Source organism: Leptonychotes weddellii, chromosome 1, assembly GCF_054177405.1.
Source record: "Leptonychotes weddellii isolate Sample4059 chromosome 1, ASM5417740v2, whole genome shotgun sequence".
Classification (NCBI taxonomy): domain Eukaryota; kingdom Metazoa; phylum Chordata; class Mammalia; order Carnivora; family Phocidae; genus Leptonychotes; species Leptonychotes weddellii.
In genome coordinates this window covers 28,606,834-28,622,096 of record NC_138369.1, presented here as the reverse complement: position 1 = coordinate 28,622,096, position 15,263 = coordinate 28,606,834, and the positions used below count along the sequence as shown (strand labels likewise).

At 43.1% G+C, this 15,263-nt stretch overlaps 1 long non-coding RNA gene and 1 pseudogene across 1 annotated transcript in view; both read right to left on the bottom strand.

The window, feature by feature from the left end:
• LOC145716774 (uncharacterized) overlaps positions 1–15,263 on the bottom strand; it is a 53,489-nt gene that overhangs the window by 11,266 nt on the left and 26,960 nt on the right. The window lies entirely within an intron of this gene.
• On the bottom strand, positions 6,986–13,922 carry LOC145716889 (V-type proton ATPase subunit F pseudogene; annotated as a pseudogene).

Here is a 15,263-nt window from a genome sequence, read left to right as displayed (position 1 = left end):
CTAATGATGTAATGTATGGGGATTAACATAAGAATAATAAAAAAAAGACTCTCTACTGCGTTCAGCCCAGCTATGTCAGCCCTTCCCCAGTTCTGCAGGGCAGACACCGCATTAGCTGACAGTCACTGTGGTTTGCCCAGCATAGCTGCAATTCTCAGTGAACCCGGCGAACCATCCACTCACTCACTCAAGAGGGCCTTTCTTTCGATTAAACATGCCAGGCCTCCAGTGCCAAAGGGAAGCAGAGGATTATAGTAATTATCTGGATGACTCTGACCGTAATCTCACTTTGGCCCGAGTGTAATCCTTACCTTAATTGCCTTGATAGCTGGAGAGAGACTTTAATCTTGGAATTACAAAATTATGGGGCTAGAAGGAGATCTCAGGTCATTAATCATCAGAATAATAAGGTCAATTATCTGAACAAAAAGAGACTGGACACCTCTTCCCTTTCATGCTTTATGGGTATGGGGGGATAAATTTCTTAGCATCTTCCCCTTCACCCCATCTTATCACCTTTTACTCCTTCCCCAATTAAGGCAACCAAAAATGAAATCCTCATCAGATCCTATAAAATTATGAGGAGCCCTTAAGAAAAAGGACAATTAAGGTGTCCTTTGATTCCTGTCCACGGTAATACCGCTTACTTTACTGGTTAGGTATAATGTGATGTTAGACTTTGACAAGGTGAGTCAAGTAAATATAAAAAGTCTAAGACCTTCTAAACTCTTAACGCCCTGTTTTTAGTTGGCATTTTTTTCCTCCATGGTGTCAAAATTCAGGTAATATCCTGTAACTGCAAATAGGTTTCAGCAGAAGACTGATTTGATTTTTTTATTTAATCAATAAGGTTCAAATGTATTTTTGATTTACTAGGCTCCAAGATGTCTTCTGAATTTATATTACAGCAGTGGTGGACTATAGGAAACCAGGCCTGTCACTCAGAAAGGACGCCACCATCCACAAACTCCCTCTGTGTTTCCCCTTCTGGCTGGAACAGCGTCCATCATCCTTAGTCCTTTATGCTTATATAACATCTCCACACTTTTCTCGGTTGCAATGGAAGATGCCAGAATATTTGCTCCCGTTTTTTTCTTAAAGAACTCCGCACAGTCTGTATGCATGGATGGCTTTTCAAAACAGTTACTTAGAGGTATAACTTACTCTTCTACTACAGACTAAACACACAATGAAACACGCCTTTTGCAATGTGATAGGGTACCTCTTTCAAGATGGAAAAAAAAAAAAAAAATCTCCGGGTGTGGTTTTTCAGAGATTCCATTTACCTAAACATGTTCAAGCCAAAGGTTCCTGTGCACTTATGGTTTTCTAATTATTTAAGGAAAAAGTTGTTTGTTTATTTGTTTGTTTAACTTCACAATGGTTGCCATTTGGCTGAGTGTTTTTTATAGACAGGTGCTCTGCCATTATGATCTCATAGGTTAACCTATCTGATCCTCAAAACCACCTTATGAGGGACACATATTTATTTCCATATTGCAGATGAGGAAACTGATGCTTGCAGCTGTTTAGTTACTTGCCCAGAGAGTACAGGGCTGGAGGGAGGATTCGAACCAGGTCCATTATGATTCAAAAGCCAGATTTGCAAATAACCTTTATGCTCCATGTATCCATTGTGCTTCATTTAACATACATTTCCACCTGCAATTCTACTCACTTTCTGGATTAGCTCAAGTGGGATTCTAGTAGAGCAGAATGTACTGACTGTATCTTTAAAGCTTTAGGTGCATCCTCTGCAGAGCATTATTTGGTGACTTTTCATAATGCATTTTTATATGCCTGATAACATCATCTCATTCTGGTCTTCACTTAGAAATAATGATGAATATTAATAAGTGCTCAAGGCACAGTGTCTTTTCTTGTGAGAACCTTGTCACATGAGTGAGTGAGCTTCCAGAAAGTTTGGTTCAAAATGCAAATGGGGATGTAAATGCTACATGAGGAGATGTGAGTACTCTGGGGTCCGTAACTTAAGGGACAACTTCTGGAACTACTGCTTATTTCTGATGAGGAGTTCGGGAAGACCCCGAGTTTCCTGAGGAGAGCTTTTCCTCAGCCAGGAAACTTCTATCATGGAAGAATTAAATAAGGCTCATTTTGTGGACTACCGAATGGGAGCATTCTGTCCGTTCTCTGCTACTTAATATTTTACGTAGGCTCATTTCAAGGAATGCCAAAGATTGTCAGCAAACCACCCAAAAGTACGAGAGAGGCATGGAGCAGATTCTCCCTCACAGCCTCGGAGGGAACCAGCCCTGCCCACACCTTCATCAGGAACTTCTGGCCTCCAAAACAGAGACAGTAAAGATCTGTTTTATAAGCCCCCAGTGTGGAATATGTGTTATGGCAACCCGAGCACGCTAAGTGCAGAGCCACTGACGAACCTGAAGCTGACTGGCCCTAAAATGTTCAGTTTCCTGAACCTATATATATATATATTTATATTTTAAACTTAATCCAATTTGATTGAGTCTCTGGTACTTGCTATGTAAGATTCCTCACAAATACTCTGTCAACCTACAGAGCATCAGGGACGGGGACCAGGAGGGTGACGGAACTGAAACTCGTCACCTAGGAAAGGTTGAAGGAGCTGGATGACCCATTGCAGGAAAGAAGGAAAAGAAGGGTAAGGCTATTTTCAGATAAGATCCTTGAGAGCAGGAATGTTTTGCTGTATCCAGTGCCTATCACATAGTACCTCCTCTGTAAATGTTGGATGAATTCTCAAATGCAATGAAAATCTCGAGTCCTTAGTTGCAAGCAAAGAACACAGTTAACAAAAATAAGGAGGGGGAAAGTTTACTAAAAGAATACTGAGGGGCACCTGGGTGGCTCAACTGGTTAAGCATCTGCCCAGGGTCCTGGGATTGAGCCCCATATTGGGCTCCCTGCTCAGCAGGGAGTCTGCTTCTCCCTCTCCCTTTACTCCTCCCCCCTACTGGTGCTCTCTCTCTTTCTCTCTCCTGTTCTCTCTCTCTCAATCAAATAAATAAATAAAATCTTTAAAAAAAAAAAAAGAATATTGAATAAACCAAGTAATTGCAGGGATAACTAGAGAACCATAATCAAAATCATGCCATACAACCAGATGGGAGGAGTCCACAGCCTCTGCCCTGAACACTGCACATCACACTTTGGGCTGCATTTGTCACTGTCAACAAGGACAGAGATGTGTTTTACAAACAACTTGCAGTCCAAGCTGGGTTTACCCGTATTACATTTTGGTCCACAAAAATAGAATATTCATAATGTCTTCTGGGATCAGGCTACATGGCGGGGGGGGGCGGTGGTGTTAGTGCTGCTGCCAACGATTCCAACAAGGAGGACTGCTCTCAAGGAAACAGTAACCTCTATCCAACGCCTGCTCTGTACTGAGCTTCACGTTCCACATTCATCTTCCCATGTAGTCATTCCAGCAATTCCAGAGTCCAGATGACATGCCTACTCTGTGTCGGGCAGTGGGCAGTTGTGTATGTACGGGACATTTAATAGCTGTGTGTCTTTGGTCCTCTGTGCCTCAGTCTCCCAGTCTATAAAATGGCAATGATTTTTAAATGACCTACCTTAGAGATTCTTATGAGGAGAATATATTATATTATATTATATTATATTATATTATATTATATTATATTATATTATATCATAGTGCTGAGCTAATATGTATAAAGTAGCTAGAACAGTGCTCAGCATCTGGTACCCCCACCCCAATCCTCCAAGCCTAGTGCACCATTTTGTAATGCTGAAACTGAAGCTTGTGCGTGATCACACAGAGTGGGTGTGCCTGGACTTGAACACGAGCCCACCTGACTCCAGGGCCTGAAATCGGAGCCACCCACAGGACTGACAGCAGAAGCAAACTACTTTGAAGTGCCTTGGTTATACCTATGTTATCCAAGCATAGAGAGTTTGGGGCAACAAAGAAGTCATCAGAGTTTTCCAAACCTGTTTTCTGCTTTATTTTTGCACCTCTGTCCACAAAATTCCTAGGAACTTCAGTAGTTTTAAGCATCTCTTTCATATACAATCAGTTTTTTTAAAAGCCCATAAAGGCAAATAAGAGTACTCAGTTTGCAACTTGCTCAGAGTGTGAATGAAGAATGCCTGAGCTGGAAAGGCAGAAATGCTGCTTGCGCAGGTGTGTGCTTTGGTGCAGCAGCATTGGGCTGGACTCTCTAGAATAGTGGCAAGTCAGTTTTAGCCAAGCACTGGATGGGCACTGCACATCCCACTGGGAATAAGAAGAACATTTCTTCCCAGAAAAATATGTATAAAATTTCAGAGGGTTCACAGGCCTCTAGAACCCATCTATGAATTCCAATGAAGAACCCATTTTTTTTTAAGTTTTATTTTCATTTACATAATCTCTACACCCGGTGTGGGACTCAAATGCACAGTCCCAAGATCAAGAGTCACATACTCTTCCTACTGAGCCAGCCAGGTACCCCTACAATGAAGAGGCCTTCTTGATTAGTGACTCTAAGCCTTTTAAAAAGCCTGCAATCAGGGTGCCTGGCTGGCTTGGTCAGTAGAGCCTGTGACTCTTGTTCTCGGGGCTGTGAGTTTGAACTCCATGTTGGGTATAGAGATTACTTAAAAATAAAATCTTAAAAAGGGGGGTGCCTGGGCTCAGGTCATGATTCCAGGGTCCTGGGATCAAGCCCCGCATCGGGCTCCCTGCTTGGCGAGAAGCCTGCTTCTCCCTCTCCCACTCCCCCTACTTGTGTTTCCTCTCTCGCTGTCAAATAAATAAATAAAATTTTTTTTAAAATCTTAAAAAGAAATAAAAAGCCTGCAATCATTTTTTTAGTGCAGCAGAAAACACCATAGTCCGCCTGTGCTGCCTCCTACCAATGTCCAGGAAGAATCTAATATCTGCAAGCTACTATGTAAAGTTGCCTGGAAGCCAGATTTTTTCATCCAGCGAATACTTACTGAGTGTCCCCCACGCATTTGATGTAGTTTCTAGAAGCTGGTGATATAGATGTGAAAGAGATGAACAAGGCCCTTGTTCTCAGGGAAATTCCAGGGGTGAGACTGACAATAAACATAAAAAGCAATGTATGAAACAAAATAGGATAAGGTGACCAAGAGAGACCAGTGGGTGGCTATTTTAATGAGGTGAGCAGGGAAGACATCCCTGAGGAGTCATTTGGGCTGATACCTGAGTGGCAAGATGGAGCCAAATGTGCGAAAAATTAAGAAGCTGCATTCTAAGGCAGAGGAAACAGCAAGTGCAAAGACCCAAAGTAGGTCATGAACTTGGTTTTCCTGGAATAAGGAGGAATAGAGACAGGACTGGTGTAGCTGGTACATGGTCAACTGATACTGAATCTCAGGCCTCAGATAGTGCACTAAATTTAGTTTCTGGATGTCAAATTTGAATAAGCATCAGTAACTACTTAGTAACTAATAGGTTTTTAGGAAGAGACTCCATGTGTAACAATGACAATCTAGGAAACCAGCATTTTTTTTTTCAGTTATTAAGTAGCTTATCAGGAAGACCTATGGACTATAGATCAATTTTTTAAAGATATTTATTTATTTATTTATTGTATTTATTTATTTCTAGAGAGCGTGAGTGGGGGGAGGGGGCGAGGGAGAGAGAATCTCAAGCCGACCTCATTCTCAAGCAGAGCTCTGACACAGGGCTCAATCTCATGACCCGATGACATCATGACCTGAGCCGAAATCAAGAGTCAGATGCTTAACTGACTGAGCCACCCAAGTGCCCCTAGATCAATTTTTAGCAATTGCTGGGCTGGATGGCTTCTGGAGGGCTCAAAACCACCTGTATCAGCTGGAAGCTCAGATCCAGCAAGCTTTGAGATCCCACTTCAGCGCCTGTCACTTCACCCCTCAAATCTTCAACATGTCTTAATTATATTCCAAATATGTTCCTACTTTTGGAGAAAAGGCCAAGTCCCCTGTTTCCAGCAGAGATATTTCAAGTTTGGGGGCAAAAAATAAAACTAATTACAGTTCTAACTGTAAGTCAGAACTCCAAAAAGACTTCCTAAAAATGCTTTGGAAAAGTTAAGGTTTTTTCTAAGTTGCCTGTGCCCCCCACAGAAGAGAGAGAGAGACATAGAGAAATTAATTGGAGAAAACATCTGCCAACGTTTTTGCCCTCTCTCAGAATTCCGGGAATGTCACTGTTATGGATTCATCTTAGCACAGATGAAGTCAAGGGCAGTGAATGGCGGAGAATTCTATCATCCAAAGCAGGAGCCATTCCATGGTGATTTAAGCAAAACATCAAGGGAGCAGGGATTCCCTTAAGGTTCTTATTATCAAGTAATGCCAAAAGCTGGTTGCACCTAACTTTGAGGAGCTCTGCATTTTTAACCTGTATTGAAAGAACATAGAGATCTTTGGGGCACCTGGGTGGCTCAGTTGGTTAAGCAGCTGCCTTCGGCTCAGGTCATGATCCCAGGGTCCTGGGATTGACCCCGCATCGGGCTCCCTGCTCGGCGGGGAGCCTGCTTCTCCCTCTCCCTCTGCCTGCCTCTCTGCCTACTTGTTCTCTCTCTCTATCTCTCTGTCAAATAAATAAAATCTTTAAAAAAAAAAAAGAACATAGAGATCTTTTCAGGTTGTTGTTTAGTTCATGGAGAAATTTAATAAATGAAACACGTTAGCTTAATGTCAAAAGAAGGAAGATTGAAGATTTGCCCCATCAACAGGACATCTGGCTTCAGGACATGGAATTGCATGGAATAGAATCTATTTATGCACTTTGAAATGAATGGAGAGATTAAAGGGTTAGTTCTGGAGAACATTACCTCAGTGTTCATATTTTTTCTCTCTTTTTTTTTAGAGAGAGGGAGAGAGAGGGCGGGGGGGGTTGCAGAGAGAGAGAGGGAGAGAGAGAATCTTAAGCAGGCTCATACCCGGTGCAGAGACTGACTTGGGGCTCGATCTCACGACCCTGAGATCATGACCTGAGTGAAAACCAAGAGTCCGTCACTTAAATGACTGAGCCACCCAGGCGACCCACAGGTTTTATACTTTGTGTTTGATGAAGGGCTTTCAAAGATTTTTATTTGGCCCTCATAATAACTCTTATAATTAGCATGTTAGGATTCTTTTAGGCTATAAATGAAAGAAACATATCTTAAATGTGCATAAGCAAAAAAGAGAATGTATCGGCTTATATAAAATGTGCTACATTCAGGCCTGGCTAGATCCAGAGACAAAACTACCTCTCTCTACCTTTCTCATTATTCTCTCTCTTTCTCTCTTGCTCCTTCCTTCTCTGTATCTTAGCTTCATTTTTTTCAACATGTTAACACCATCTTCTCCTATTGTAGATGGCTTCCTACAAGCAGCTAAAGCTTACATCATCCTTGTAGACTGCAATTCTAGATGAAGCAGAAATCAGGTCATGTGTAGAGGTTTAAGTGGCCCTGCTTTGGTCATGTACCCATTCCTTGAACCAATCCCTATGAATGGTGGCGCTATGGCTACTCCAGGGCCCAGGCTGTGGATTTGACTGACAGTCCAATCACAGCCACATGGAATCATGGTTGGGTTTACTATCACAGCACTGGAACGAGGAGTACTAAGCTGGCAAAAGCTAAAAATGGGCAGTGCTGGGGCTCCTGGGTGGCTCAGTCGGTTAAGCATTGGACTCTTGATTTCAGCTCAGGTCATGATCTCAAGGTCGTGAGATTGAGCCCCCCATCGGGTGCCATGCTGGGTGTGGAGCCTGCTTAAGATTCTCTCTCTCCTTCTCTCTCTGCCCCTCCCATCCCACTTGTGTGCATGCTCACGCTCTCTCTCTAAAAAAACAAAACAAAACAAAAACAAATAGGCAGTGTCAATACCATTAGTCCCATTTTGCAGATGAAGAAATTTTAACAGTGGACTTGACCAAATTAAAAAATGTCTGGTAATGATGGCCTCAAATTTCTTTAACAGACAATTAAATCTTCCATCCCATAGGACAGATGAGGTTTAAAGTGCACAGTAACACAGTGAGTTAAACCCACATCAAAGTAAAAATGTCTGTTATAAGATCATTCTCTGAGAGTCAGTCTTATTTAAGGAGATGAGTACAGTGTATATATAAAGGAGGAAGGAGAAATGCAGAAAGAAGAGTTATTTGAGTCCTTGTCATTTCCCCTCTAGACTGCAGACTTTTTGAAGAAAGAATCTGTGACTTCCCTCCTTTATCCCCTGCAGGGCTTGGCAAATGATAGCAAACAGCAGTAAATGTGAGCTGAATAAAGAGAAAAAAATTAGCACCCTTTGCTTGTCCTCATTTCAGTGGTAAATTGATGTGAGTTCAATATATCACCCTTAATGCTATGTCCATCTGAGAGACAAGGCTGACCTTCTGCATTGGCAGAAACTGAACAGGGGATTTGACAGGGATTTGAGATCAGTGCACATAACCTGGAATCATGAATTTACAGATCAGACTGAGTTTTAAATAGCATATGATTCAACTCTTCTAATTTTATGTATCAAAGAATGGATGCCATAAAATGCATATCAAGCCCCAAGTGTTCTGTGGGGGGAGTGGTAGAGGTATGTAGGCTACTGTCCTTGGTTCTGAACCACTATTCCCAGCATAGTCTCTTTTCCTGATGCCGGACACTTGTAATCCTGGCCACCCTCTCCTGCTGCCATGGGTTTTTCTGTATTTTTGTTTTCAAGATGGATGGGGAAGAAAGATACATTATTTACTATCTTGGAGAAAATAGAACTGAGCCTTGCATCATAATATATAGGTTATTTCACAAACTTTTGATAGTTCTCTCATTTTTCTGACAGTCACCCTCTTCTCCCCAGGTTTTGCTTATGCTGTTCAAAGAAGTGAGTCAATGTGCCCCAAGTTCACAAATGAACTTGGGGTCCCAGGTTTCCCAAGTCCTAGTCTATTGTATACCCCCCCCCACCGCACCTTACTGACTCACTGATGTTTAAAAATTCCATGCTAAGAGTCTTAAGGCCAAGGCATTTTCACCCCTCCCAGATGCTTCTGTATTTGTTGTCTGTGGCTGCATAATAAATCAACCCAAAACTAAGGGATCTAAAACAAATGGGTATTATTTTGCAGTTCCTGTGGGTCAGGAATTCAGAAGCAGCTGAGCTGAGAAGTTCTGGCTCAGCCTTTCTCATGAGGTTGCAGTCAAGGTATCAGTCTGAGCTTCAGTCGACTGAAGGCTTGCCTGGGGCTGGAGGAGCTGCTTGCAAGGTCGTTCATTCACATGGCAGGCAACCTGGTGCCGGTTGTGGGTGGAAAGCCTCAGCTCCTCACTATGTGGGCCTCTCAGCAGTTGAGTATCTTAAAATACAGCAGCTGGCTTCCCTCAGCATGGGTACTCCAAGAGAGTGAGGTAGAAGTGAAGATGTCTTTTATGACCTGGCCTCTAAAGTCATGTACTGTCCCTTCCATTAGCCCAACAGACCCTCCGGATACAAGAGTGTGAATAGTAGGAGGCATGGACCACTGAGGATCATCTCTGAGGCTGGCTACTACAGCCTCTTGTGTGCATTCTTATAGCACTTGTACTTACTGTATTATAGTTACATTGTACTTGCACCTTTCCACGGCAGATATAGTTCCCTGCCCACCAATAGCCATTATCCCCATTCTCCTTGCTAGTAGAATCCCGATTTTGTACAGGTATTGCAGGGATCAGCAAACTGTGGTCCATGGCCTGTTTTTCTACAGCCCATGAGCTAAGAATAGTTTTAACATTTTTAAAGGTTATAAAAATTAAAAGAAGAAGAATGTGCAACACAGATCATATATTATACACAAAGCCTAAAATATGTGCTACATGGCACTTTACCCAAAAAAAAAAAAAAAAAAAAGTGTGCTGAGTCCTGGTCTAAGTCACCCATACTAATTCCATTCCCAACTTTCCCTGCAGGATTTAAAGACAGGCAGGTATCCCAGTTTGGGCATGAAGGATATAAGAAAAAAGCTACTGGGCATTGGGGAGCTTCTGGAAAGAATTTTTCTCCCTCATAAGAATGGATACATGAGAGGAGATCCCTTATGCTCCTCATCCATCCTGCCTTGAGGGTTATCTGGTGAGAATGTCAGGGTGACAGCCATTTTACAACCATGAGGGGAAAGCCAAAAATATTCTGGAGAGGCTGACCCAGCAGACACCTGACATTGTGGAACTGTTGGGTTAACCAATCCCCAATCTACTTCCAGATTTTTGTTTCATGAGAAAATTGCAACTATCGTTAAGCCCTTCTTTGGGCATTTTGTTACTTGTAACTGAAAACATTCTAAATTATATATAACGCCCCCTAGACTGAGTTTTTAGGGGGTAAAAATATATATTTCTCACAGAATCCCTTATTTCTACTCTAAGGTCTGGCATAGAATAAAGTCTTAAGTATTAGTGGTTGTCGAGATCATAGTTTCTCAGCTTCAGCACCATTGACATTTGGGGTCAGAAAGATTTTTAGTTGGGGGTGGGGAGCCTACACTGTGCCTTGTAGGGTATTTAGCAGCATCCCTGGCTTCCGCCCACCAGACGTTACCGACACCCTTCCCCCAGGTTGTGATAAACAAAAATGTGCCCAAACATTTTCAAGTGTTCCTTGGGGGACAAAAATCACTCCTGGGTTGAGACCTACTAGTCTAAATGAATGATTCTTAGGATATTAATTTCTAGTGTAGATTACTTATTAGGCAAGACTTCAGGTTAAACATAGGGTTCAGGCAGACTCCAGTCAAGGCCGAGTGGCCTTGGAGATAGTGAGGCCCCGAGAAGGCCAGGTGGGCCCCAAAGGACAAAGGAAGGGGAGGGAGGTGGGCACTGTAGAAATCTCAGCTGTGTTCTAAGCTGGCGGGACTCAGAGATCACCACCACCAGCCTCCGTTTCTGGTCCTTTTTGGCCTGGAGACGTTAGTGGAGCATAATGAGAAAAGTTTCTTAGTCTGGGTCTTAGACAAAACAGTCCCGGGGATGACAGAGGGCCAGGTGACAAAGATGAAAAGAAAAGAAATGTGATCTTGCTAATGGTACCCAGAAAGTTCAGGGAGGCTTTGGGGCAAAGACTTTTATAAAGGACGGGTGGGGGAGGTGAGCAGCAAGGGGAGATGAGAAGATAGCACATAAAAGTGGTTGAAAAAACACAAGCCAATAATGAGCAAACTCTATCACTGTATCGGTGTGGTTCCCCATAATGTGCCTGTCTCTTTTGAAAATACAACAGAAAACTTTCCATCAAACTGTTTTCTGTCAAAGGCTAGCCCGTGACAGATTGTGGCATATGGTGGTTTGTCTTTTAAGTCACTGGGGTTTTCTCACTCAACTTCGCCAAATGGTGGCTGTAATTATGGAAGTAAATGCCTCTCAAATGACAGCTTTTTTTCCTCCTTAAAAGAGTGAACATTTTAACAAGGGTGTCGAGTGGACCACAAAGAACTATGTGCTGCAGGACTTCTTGGAAGAGAGGCTGGAGAATGCTGTCCATCACTCAGAAAGGAGGCTGAGTTCCTCAGAAGGGCTGGAGCCAAAAGGTGAAAAGGCTAGAGTTCCAATCCAGGCTCGCCACTTGCTAGCTTTGGGGCCTTCCTTGGGCAGCATCCTTGACCTCTCTGAGCCCTGGTTTCCCCAGCATTGAGGTGGCAGGATCAAAAAAGATCCCCTATAGGAAAGAGCTTCCTAAACCGAACCTGGGTGTGCAAGGAGGGTCATCCTCCTCGGCACCTCCACCACTACGTCTCTCTGTGACAGGTGAACGGCCCGCTGCCATTTTACGGAGGCCTCGTGCTATGTATTCAGGCCCCCGTCAGCAGGCTTGATGGATTAGATGACTACAGATCTGATCCTCAGTCTCTTGCTTAAAATTCTTCCAAGTGCTCCTTGTCCCAACCATAACTTGGATGGCAAGGACCACCACAGTCCATCCCTTCTCGTGCTCAGCCTCAGATCTTGTAGCTTTGCATGTCCCATCTAGGCTCTAGCCATCCCGGAATGCTTGCCCTGTGCCAAGTACGCCACTTTCTCTCATTTCCAGGCCTTGGTGTGTGGGCTACCTTTGGCACAGAATGCTCTCTCCCTCTTCCCCAGCTCCTGACTTGAGTCAATTCTGCTTTTGCTTCAAGTCCCAGTTTGAAAGTAGCTTCCCCTGTGTTCTGGGCTAAATTGTGTCCCCTTTCAAATCCATATGTGGAAGCCCTGACCCCTAGTACCTCACAATGTATTTGGAGATAAGGCCTTTAAAGTGGTAATTTGGGTGACTTGAGGTCATAATCCAATATGGCTGGTGTCCTTATAAGAAGAGATTAGGACCTAGTACACAGAGGGAAGACCGTGTGAAGACAGCTGTCTGCAAGCCAAAAAGAGAGGTCTTAGGGGAAACGAACTTGCAGGCACCTTGATCTTAGACTTCCAGCCTCCAGAACCGTGAGAAAGTAAATTTCTGTTGTTTAAGCTCCCCCGGTCTGCGGTACTTTGTTATGGTGCTATGGCAGCCGGAGTAAACTAATACACTCTAGGAAGTCTGCCGTGAATTCCCCGAGGCCGGCCGTGGCCTTCTCACACCATCTTTTGTTTTTCTTTTCAGAACACTTGTCATAGGGTATCATTTCCTTTGTACATTCTGTCTCCTTTTTTTTTTTTCCTTTGGTAGGGGAGAGAAACAAGACGTTACTTTAACATCAGCAATGACGCTGTGTAACAACACAGGGAAGAGGTAGTGAAGAGAAGACTCTCAGGCTTCCTGTTCCCTAACCAGCCTTGACTGAGAAGACAGCACCGCAGTAATCCGGAAGAACCTCACCTAGCCTCTCAATGGAGGGCGAAGGGGCAGGGAATTGGAAATCCGAGGCTCACAACTTAGAGAAGGGCTGATGGCAAGCCCAGGGCGAGGCTGCGTGGCTGTGGGGAGGGCCGTGGGGCAGATCCTTGGCTATGAGCATACCCCCGGCCCTGCACAGGATGGAGTCCTTGGCGGCATCATAGGGATGCTCCTGGGACAGGAGCTCCAGAACAGTGTGAATGGAGCACTGTTGGGGTATCGGGCACAAGGCACACCATCTCTGCCATGTACAGGTTGATGGGCACGATGTCATTTTTGTCCCGGTTTAGAAACTGCTGGAAAGTGTCTTTGATCTCACAGATAGTTGATCCTTCACCACCAGGAAATGAGAGGGTGGTGGTTCTTGTTAAGTTCCCCTATGCCACCCAGCAGGACCCACTCACCATGTCCTTGTATCCAACCACTGCAATTAGCTTCCCCCTATTGCCATTCTTGCCAACAGGCAGAGCTCAGCCATTATGGCCTCTACACCCTGCCTCCTTTTTAGTGTGGGGGTTTGTGTTGGTTGATGAGATGTCTTGAGGAGTAGATGACTGAAGGTCTTGAGGTCAGGGATTGTGTGTCTCTGCATCATCAAGACCGACCTGATTGCCTAAAGGCATACAGATGACATGGAGTATGTTTTTCATAGGTGGATGGATATGAATGAAAAAATATGTCAGTTACCCAGATAATTTAGGCAAATGAAAACTCTGATTGCAGAATAGGCATGGATTTGGAGCTGCATTTTCCTAGGTAGTTTACCTAAATTCCATAACTTCTAATAAAAACATCTATACCTCACTAGACCTATGAAGTCACAGATTTCATATGTTCCCCAAATTTGGTCCTGGAATCATTAGTAAAGAAAGAAAATTTTCTGGTGGGTTTTTCATTATATATCTTGGTTCTGTGTCTCGCCATTTCTGTATCACATTCCCCACAGGAGTCAGGAAGGGGAAGATAGAAGAGAAAAGAAAGATTCTTTGAGTAATTAGGAATCCACAATCTGGAAATTGTCAAACATCTAAACTTGGTGCGTCCTGCTGCAACTCAAATCCATTTATACCGATTCCATAGGAAAGCAATTGGTCACCATTTTCCATGCAACCATCAATCATAGTGCACACTGACAGAGTTTAAAGGAGTAAGTCCAAGCTTAGAGAAGTTCTTTTAAAAAGTGGAATACCAATTCATGCTTTTAGTAATTGAAATTACCCACTAATACCCAGTCTAGCTCAGCTTTTTTGATATTTGGATAGCAAACAATTGAAAGCCGTGACAGCCAGAGGAAACAATTAAGGGGGAAAAGAAAATTAAGAGCTCACAAATACATTCAGTTTTATCAACTTTGTCAGCTAAGTGTTCCCTTTAATTACTATTGATTTTCATAATAGTTTATTAACCCAATATGCCAGTTCGAGTTTGTCACAGATTATTGTGCACAGAGGAGAATTCATTTTCCGGTATTGGAGGGGAGTAGAGGCCAAGTGTTTTGGGAATAAATGCATCCCCTTACACATTTGTATCTGGTTTTTAAAATTGTTTTGCTTGGGCAGAACTTTATTTTATCTTAACTGAGTAGATAGTCATCCTGACAGCATTTTAGATCCAAGCCCTAGCTTCTGAAATAGTATATTTACCCACGGGCTTTGTGGGGTGGTGCAGAAATGGAAGACAGAACTAATTTGATAAATCAAGTCAATAAAAACACCTTATAAATTTCATTATGAATATTTTATAAATGCAGCACAGGACCTGTGTAGAGTTGAGAGAATCAGGACAAGATTCATGTTTTGCCACCTGTGACTGCTCTTGAGCCTCACGTTTCCTCGTGATTTAAAATGGGGCTTTGTGATATCTACCTTACTCTGCCTTTCAGAGTTGGCATGGGGCCCACGGGAGATCACAAAGGGCTTCTTAGAGTTTAAAGTACACAGCAAGTTAAAGCATTACAGGTTTCCAATGAAGGACATAAAAGCCTCTTAGAGTAAATGCCTAGAACTGGAATCTCTCAAGATTTACCAATCCTGCTTAATAAAATAGAAATTAAACACCAATTACCATGGAAGGGAAAGCAGATTAATGTGGTGGCGCTTTACCTGAATACTAATTATGAGTTGGTAGATTCCATTACCAGGCTCAGGCAGGTCATGTTTTATTGGTTCATCAATAAGGAGCTCATGCTAATGGACTGGCATAAAATAACCTCTGAGGAACAGCCCTGGCTTTCTAGCCAGAGACCATAAGCTCAAAATAATTTACATGGCACAAAATCTATTTCCTTCCAGTCTGTAAAACAGTAATGAGAAACACCAGGCTGGGTAGAAAAACGAAGATTTAAAAGGTCACGGATGTCTCTACCTTTCCTTTCTTCACTAGGGCCAAAGCTACTGATACCTGTCCGGCCTAGAATTCCCTAGAAGGCAAAAAGGACAAAGATGTGGGTTTGCACAGGGTCT